The 7472-nt window shown below is 45.2% G+C and overlaps 2 long non-coding RNA genes across 2 annotated transcripts; one reads left to right on the top strand and one right to left on the bottom strand.

Moving 5' to 3' along the window:
• Nucleotides 1-2297: 2297 nt before the first annotated feature.
• On the top strand, nt 2298-7236 carry LOC311441232. Its single transcript, XR_014695851.1, has 3 exons — nt 2298-2391; nt 2696-2841; nt 6154-7236. It is a non-coding gene; the product is annotated as an uncharacterized lncRNA (long non-coding RNA).
• On the bottom strand, nt 2299-3909 carry LOC311441238. The gene is made up of 3 exons (XR_014695854.1): nt 3223-3909; nt 2775-2935; nt 2299-2434 (listed from the first exon to the last, which is right to left on the bottom strand). It is a non-coding gene; the product is annotated as an uncharacterized lncRNA (long non-coding RNA).
• Nucleotides 7237-7472: the final 236 nt, after the last annotated feature.

The following is a 7472-nucleotide window of genomic DNA, read 5'->3' as shown; positions in this document are numbered from 1 at the left end:
CAAGTGAATGCAAGGCCACCTCCCTGAGATATATTCATTTTTTAATTTTTTTTTAATATATATTTGCAAAAAATAAAAGTCTTTGAGTGCTTCACGAGGAGGGAGATGGCTCAATCCATCAAGGAACAGGAAAATGAGAGCCGATGCTCCCAGCCCTGGTGCCTTTCTTAGCCAGCAAGGCTTGGACCTCAGTACAAATCCCAGACATCCTCTGGAAAACATGAGTAAGAGGCCAGGGACGGTGGGGAAGCAGTTCAGGCAGCAGACCAGGCTATTCGCAGTGGAGACTGATGTTGAGTAACCAGTATTTGCTGTATTTGGATGTTTTTTTTCAAACAGCTGGTTTTAGTGAATCATGTCATGTTTCTGTGCCTGCTCTTGCATATATTGGTGTCCTTACACAAAGAGGAAACATACCAATTTCTCAGAATCACCCCCAACACCAGGAATTAATTGGAATTTGACAATCACAGATTAGGAAGAGCCAGGAATTCATCTCCCCATCAGAAATTCAAGCATCTGCTGAAGCAAGCCTAAGATTTCTACCACTACGTGGAAATTCTAGATAATGACAACATTAGAAACAACACCAAAAGCAAGTGAGATAAATCTGTTAAAGTGCTTAAAAAAAAAAAAAAAAATCCTTTTGCAGCTTTCCCCTGGGAAAAATGAGTGCTATGCAATCAGAACCTGGGCTGCCTGGGGGCACCGTCCTACAAGGAGGGACGATGCCTCGATGCTGGACACAGCAGGGGCCAATTTACTTAGCAGAATTGGACTGTCCTCCTCCTGGCCCAGGCAGCCATCAACCTTGAAGAAGCAGCAGGCGATAAGGTAGGTTTTGCACTGACCACCTACCTTCTGGTGCAGCTGGAAATCTAAGGAACGATATTGTTTCAGAAATTGTTCACTGGGTTTCCAGATTGGTGCCAAGCTCCGTGCGGCTGAAAGCTGAGCAACTGAGTTTTATGTCTCTTAGCAGGATGTTAGAAAATAATTTCCCTCTGTGACCAGTCCAGGCTGCTGTAATGCACAGTCAGAAATGAGGCATTGACTTTTAAAGATCTTCCTGCCCTTAGGGTGGCAGATGAAAGAACAGGTCACAGCTTTGTTCTGCTGCAACGTGTCTGGAAGTATTGAGAGACATGCTTTCATTACAGCGAAATTTCCACTGTCTCATTGGTTTTTTGCAAGTTTGCAATCTACCTGTAGAGTTTATAGGAAATGCTGGGCTGACCAAAACAGATATAACACATGGATTTGCTCATGTCGTGTAGGCAGCAATAGCTGTCTTCCTGAAGGCCATTTCTGTTGGATAGAGCACAGGAACTTCCACCTGTAAGATAAATCTGGTGGCATTTCTCAGCAATTTGGCAAGCGTGCCCAAGCCCGGGATAACATCAATTTATTTAATAAGCCTGAATATCATCTTTGCAAAACAAAGCGATCTGTTTAATAGAAGTCCGTGACACTGCGCTGGGAAGGACGGCGCTCAGGCTGCTTTAGTTGCTCAAGCGTAGTGCTACTTTACCTCTGCCTGTGACTTTTGTCCCCAGTTTAATACCACTGTTTTTATGACTCTGCAGTAACCAGTGGAATCAATTAATTTAGGAAATGTTCCAGATAATGAGGACTTTGTCCTGCAGCAAAAAGGTCTCCACTGAAGAGTGAAATGTTAGAGGCTCGGAGTATGAAGCAATTAGCAGATTTTTGATAATTGGTGAGAAGGGAAAGGAGAAAAACAAAAGTGAAAGGAGGTGAAATACTTTATTATTGCATCATCTTAGTATCCCCATGAATACTAAGGCTGCATTCTCTGTAAAAACACCTTGGATTCACTTGCTTATAATTTTTTAAAAATCTAAATGTTATACCAAATTTTTTCATGCAGAATGTTCTGGAAGAGCTAAAGTGAATGTGATTAAGGATGTTTCCAAGACCAAGTCTAACAAGGATGCATTTTTCTTCATTTTTCTGCATTTTTCTTCATTTTTCATTTCATTTTACTTTTTTAATTATTATTATTATTATTATTTTTTGGCCAGGACACTTCATCTCCCTCACACCACAAAAACTGGAAATCCAGCTTTTATGGCTCTTGACAATTTTATGGGCCTCAGTGTTTTCCAGACAAAAAAGCCATCTCCAGACCATCCCTTGAAAGCCCACTCTGACCAAATGTCAGCTCCATCTCCGTGCAGCTGCTGGGCTTTCTCCAGGTGGAGGCCGAGCACGCTCCACCTGCAAGTCGTTGCAGTCACTGCTATGGGATGAGGACGCTGGGCTGGGAGCAAAGTGGTGTTTCTCTCAGCTGTGTGGTGATCACCATGCTGGCGCTGAAGCAACAAAGCAGAAGAAGTGGATGTGAAAGCCAGTCACAGCAGGAAATGGGTAAATCCATTTGAAGAACTTGTTGTGACTGGAGCTGGAATATCTGGGGGAGGAGGGAGAGATGGTGTGACTGGGGTGGAGGAGGAAGGATGGGGAGCTTCGTTTTCTGAGTGAGAATGGAGCGTGGGATTAAACCACCAAGGTTTCAGGGGCTAGGAGCAGCTGTTGGGCAAAAAAATAAGGTGTGGGAAAAATAGGACATGAGATAACATGGACAGAAAAAGATAAAAAGCTCCTGCTGGCATATGTTGCTCAGCAGAGTTTGGTAGGAAACTCAGTCATCTTGAGTCTCTCATCTCATCAGCTGCCAGCATGTGGCTTTGACGAGTGAGCCCCCAAGACCGGCCAGCAGCACAGTGACCTCTTCCTACAGCCACCCTTACCTCGATCAGCTGGAGAGGGCACAGTGACCACAGCTGCCTCTGCCAGTCCCTGCAAGGGGTCCCAGTGGTGGGTCTAACTTACGAGCTTTTGAGCCTGTGGATGTCCGGATCGTGGCATCCTTGCTAGGTTGAGCTTGTTTTCAAACCAATCAACCGTGATCCTAAAAAAGAGCATGCTGCAATCTGTGCCAGAAAGTCTCTAAAATCAAGAATTCAGGACTTAGGGAAGGCTGGAATTAAAACAATTTATGAAAACTTAATTTAGTTTTCTATGGCACGTATGATTTTTTTTTTGGAAAACAGCCCTAGAAGGGACCTTAAGGAGCCATCTGGGTATTCCAGCCCATCTCTTTGCCCCAAGGCAGGACCAATTATTCCTAGACCATTTTTGACAAATGTTTCTCTAATTTTCTCTTGCGAGACAGATGTTAATGGCATGATCACATACGTTTTCTTAATGGGATCCTGGCTCAGTGCATTAAATAAGCCAGGACTGTGCTGTGGAGGAGACTGGGAGCACAGCTGGAGAAAGGACAGGCTTCTGGCTCAGCTTGCTGACTGCTGCCCTGGAGAACTGCCTCTGCTTCAGAGTTCCTGGGTGGTCATTTAAGTCAGAGCTCTCCCAGGCAGTCATTAATTGTGCTTTCTCTCTTTCCTGGGTGCTCAGCTTGAAAATATTGCCTCCGATTTAATTGCCGCTGCTTGGCGCCCTGTCTTGGTTCAGTGCTGGTGCTTTAATGTTACCAGCTCCATCATACAGACAGCCCAGCTCACATTGCACTGCTTGTCAGGGACTGGGAAATCCAACTGAAATTCTTATGTGCGGTGCTCAGCACTGGCTGTCATAAGTCACTCATCTCCCACTTCTCGTCTGACCTTGCCCTGTGTGCTCTGTCAGCCTCCATCTGCCCACACTTTTGCTTATTCCGCTGAAAGCACACGTGCCAAGCCTCGGTCATGAGTGATGATCCCCAATTCTTGTGTTTTGTTCAAGTACAGTTCCTCTGACTATTTCATTAAGTTCACATTTCTCCATAGCCACCTCGTCCTCAGAGGCACATGCACCCTGTACAACTAATTATATTAACAATGCCTGGAATTACCTCAAGGCAAAATCAGGTTTAACAAAATTTGTAGGAACTGACAGCATGTAGTGCTCCAGGAACCACTGTAGGGGATCACAGGAGCACTGAGGCTGGAAGGGGCCTCTGGAGATCCCCTGGCCCACCTTTGTTCAAGCAGTGTCAGCTAGAGTAGGGTGTCTAGGACCACGACCAGATGGGTTTTGAATATTTCCAGGGATGGAGACCCCACAGCCTCTCTGGCCAACTTGCTCCTGTCTTTGACCGTCCTCACAGTAAAAAGACGATTTTCTTGTGTTCAGGTGGAGTTTCATGTGTTTTAATTTGTACCCACTGCTTCTTGTCCTGTCAGTGGGCACCACTAAGAGCCTGGCTTCACTTCCTCTTCTTCATTCCCTCCCACCAGATACTTATGCACATAGATAAGATCCTTTCAGAGCCTTTTTTTCTCCAGGCTGAGCAGTCCCAGCTCTCTCGGTCTTTCCTCACTAGAGAGGTGCTCCAGTCCCTTCATGATCTTTGTGGCCATTCATTGGCCTTGCTCTGGTAAGTCTTGCACTGGGGCGGCATTTGTTGAACTTCACGAGATTCCCCTCTGCCCAGCTCCCCAGCCTGTTGAGTTCCCTCTGAATAGCAGCACATACCTCTGGTGTCTTCGCCACTCCTCACAGCTTTGTATAATGTACAAACCTGCCAAAGGTGTACTCTGCCCCATCATTCAGATCATTACTGAAGATGTTGAACAGTAAAAGAACTAATACTGACCCCCATGATACGCCACTAATGACTGGCCTCCAGCTGGACTTTGTGCCACTTATCACGATGCTCTGGAGCTGGACATTCAGCCAGTTTTTGATCCACCTCACTGTCCACTAATCGATATTACTGATATATAGATTATACTTCATCGGCTTGTCTATGGAGGTGTTACAGGAGACAGTGTAAAAAGGCTTATTAGACCTGAGGTAGATGACATGCACCATTCTCCAATGATCCACCAAGCCAGTCATCTCCTTGTAGAAGGCTCTCAGGTGGATTAAGCCTGATTTTGCCTTTGTAGCTCCATGATGACTACTTCCAATCACCTTCTGCTCTTCACGTGACTGGAAAAGGCTTCCATGATTTGGTGCTCCATCACCTTTTCATGAACGGCCTGTAGTTCCCCAGATCCTCCTTCTTGCCCTTCCTGAAGATACGAGTGACATTTTCTTGCCTCCAGGCCTCAGGAACGTCTCCTGATCACCATGATCTTTCAAAGAGTGGCCTTGCACTTAGCCAGCTCACTCTGCACTTGTGGGGCCCGATCTCAGAGGCCTGGGATTGCTAAAGAACAGTGTTACCAGTAAAGACTCCTTCCTGGGTCACCTTCACTTGCTTCCACCTTTTGGACAACTCCTTTTCATGTCAGAATTTAGTCAGGGGCTCCTTCTTTGTCTACACAGGCCTCCTGCCACCCTTGCTTGATTTCCTTCTTGTCAACATGAATCAGTCATGATCTTGGAGAAGGGATTCCTCGAACATCAAATAGCTCAGGCCCTGGTTTGTAGTCCAATATCTTGTTCCTGATCATGGTCAGGGCAAGGTGTTTCAGAGTCTTTTGCAAACCTTTCCATGCTGGAAGGTGGGCATTTATCTCTATAGAGTTGGAAAGTTGTGTTCAAGCAGCAGATTTCACATCACCTACCAAAACAAAAACAACAACAACAAGGTTTTAGCATTACCTCCTTCAGAGGTCAGTATTACCCAGGCAGTTGCCCAGAGTCTACCAGCTTTTCTGCGTTGGTGGTATCTTGCACCAGTGATTTCAAAGCCTTGTTAGAAAAATAGCTATCTTCCTGTCATCTCATGGGAGGCTTCTTACCCCAGAGCCCCCTTACAAGACGGGTGTTTTTAGGGTCTCTCCATACACATGGAGAAAAGAGAAGATCCTTCAGGTGAAGTTCCAGGGCAACCCCACTTGAGAACTCACATCATCTCCTGGAGGCATCTCTCAACTTCCAGTGACTAGAAAAAAAATCCCAACATGCACAACAACATCTTAATTTAAAAAGATTTCCTTCTTTTGCTTTTAAAAGTGCCATATCTCCCGTTAAGTGCATTGTCCCCTTGCACCTGTACTATGAGGCAATGAGAAAGTCCCTGTGAACTCGGCATGGCATCATCAGCTTGATATGGCTTGAATCCAGCCCAATTAAAAATAAATAAATGTAGCACTTCCCTTATGTCAGTTGTCCTGAAATGACTCCTTTATAAGAAGGCGTTGTTAATCTTACCAGCTTTTTTTTTTCTGCTTGTAGGCTCCTTTCTCAGGGCTCATTTGGAGTGACTGCCGCTCCAATCGTGCTAACCTTGTTTGAGCTCAGCCATTTCCTTTCCGTGTCCTCACATGCCTGCTCAGTGCTGCCTGTTGAGCCCAGCTTTGCTGCTGCTGCTGGTGGTGATTTGCAGCCTCTCTCAGAGTCCAAGATGAGTGCTAATCCAAGGACTGCAGAGCAGCCTGCCAGCGATAGCGTTGGGCGAGATCGGGAGATAAGCATTGCTGACCACTAGCAAAACAATGGCCTGTACGCTCGGCGCTGTTAAATACACTAAACAAACACAGAGGAGAAAAAAAATAGGTTGCTTGTAACAATCACAGTCACAAAATGTTCAGGAGGAAATGAGATTCTGATTTATTATTATTATATTTTTTTAAGGCTTGCAATTGTTTCCATGGATTTCTAGGGCTTTTTGGTGCTTTCGTGCTACCCGTTTCTTGTCTGCAGCCAGCTAGATCTTGCTGCCTGATCCCAAACCCTTTTCTCGTAAAAAGGTTTTTTAATTACGTCCGACACGCTGAAGCAAAAGTAATATGAGTTGTTAGTTTGATCAAATTAGGAGGTGTGCTCTGCTGTGCAGAGTGTAAAAGATTTTGCCATGCCAAGCAGTCAACAGGGAATTAGGGGAAATAGGCATTTTTTATGGCAAACATCCAGGACCCGTGTTTTAAAGACACAGCAGTGAGTCTCTTCCACTCCAGTTGCAGTGAAACACTTTTAAGCTTTGTGTCTGCAGACCCCTTCCCTTTAGCCCGTGCACATATCTGATAAGTTTTCATATTCAGCAACTCATTTTCAATGCCACACTTTTCCAGATGTTTTAGAGATCTGGGAGGGAAGTCTCCTTTTGAAAACAGCTGTCTCTCCATCTCAGGGCCACAGCAGCTGTCATCACCAGATGTACAATGCAAGACGCAGCAACAATTAGTAACCGTTTGCAAGCCAGATATGAAGGAAGTAGTGTGTGATGGTGATTAGCGAGCAGCCAGGGACAGGGATCATTAAATTAATTAGATTGCTTGGCAAAAACTCAATGAGCAGAATGAAAATACTGTTACACTTCTGGCCACCTCGTAATTATCTACGCGTCGTCTCACGGGTTCCGCTTACTTTCCATTCCGTCACCTCTTAAAATAGGACAAAATTGAGGAGAATCACCGCTGTAAATTCTGGGCTGTGAACTAAAGACCCCAGGTAACAACACAGCAAGTTCACTGCTGTGGCTGATGTATGTTCTTATAGCCCTTCTCAAACATTTTGCTAGATGTTGCATGTTGCTATGCACAAAGCATGCTTCC

Source organism: Aythya ferina (assembly GCF_964211825.1).
Source record: "Aythya ferina genome assembly, chromosome: 1".
Taxonomy (NCBI): domain Eukaryota; kingdom Metazoa; phylum Chordata; class Aves; order Anseriformes; family Anatidae; genus Aythya; species Aythya ferina.
The sequence above is the reverse complement of the archived record's forward strand: the minus strand, read 5'-3'. Positions and strand labels throughout refer to the sequence as shown.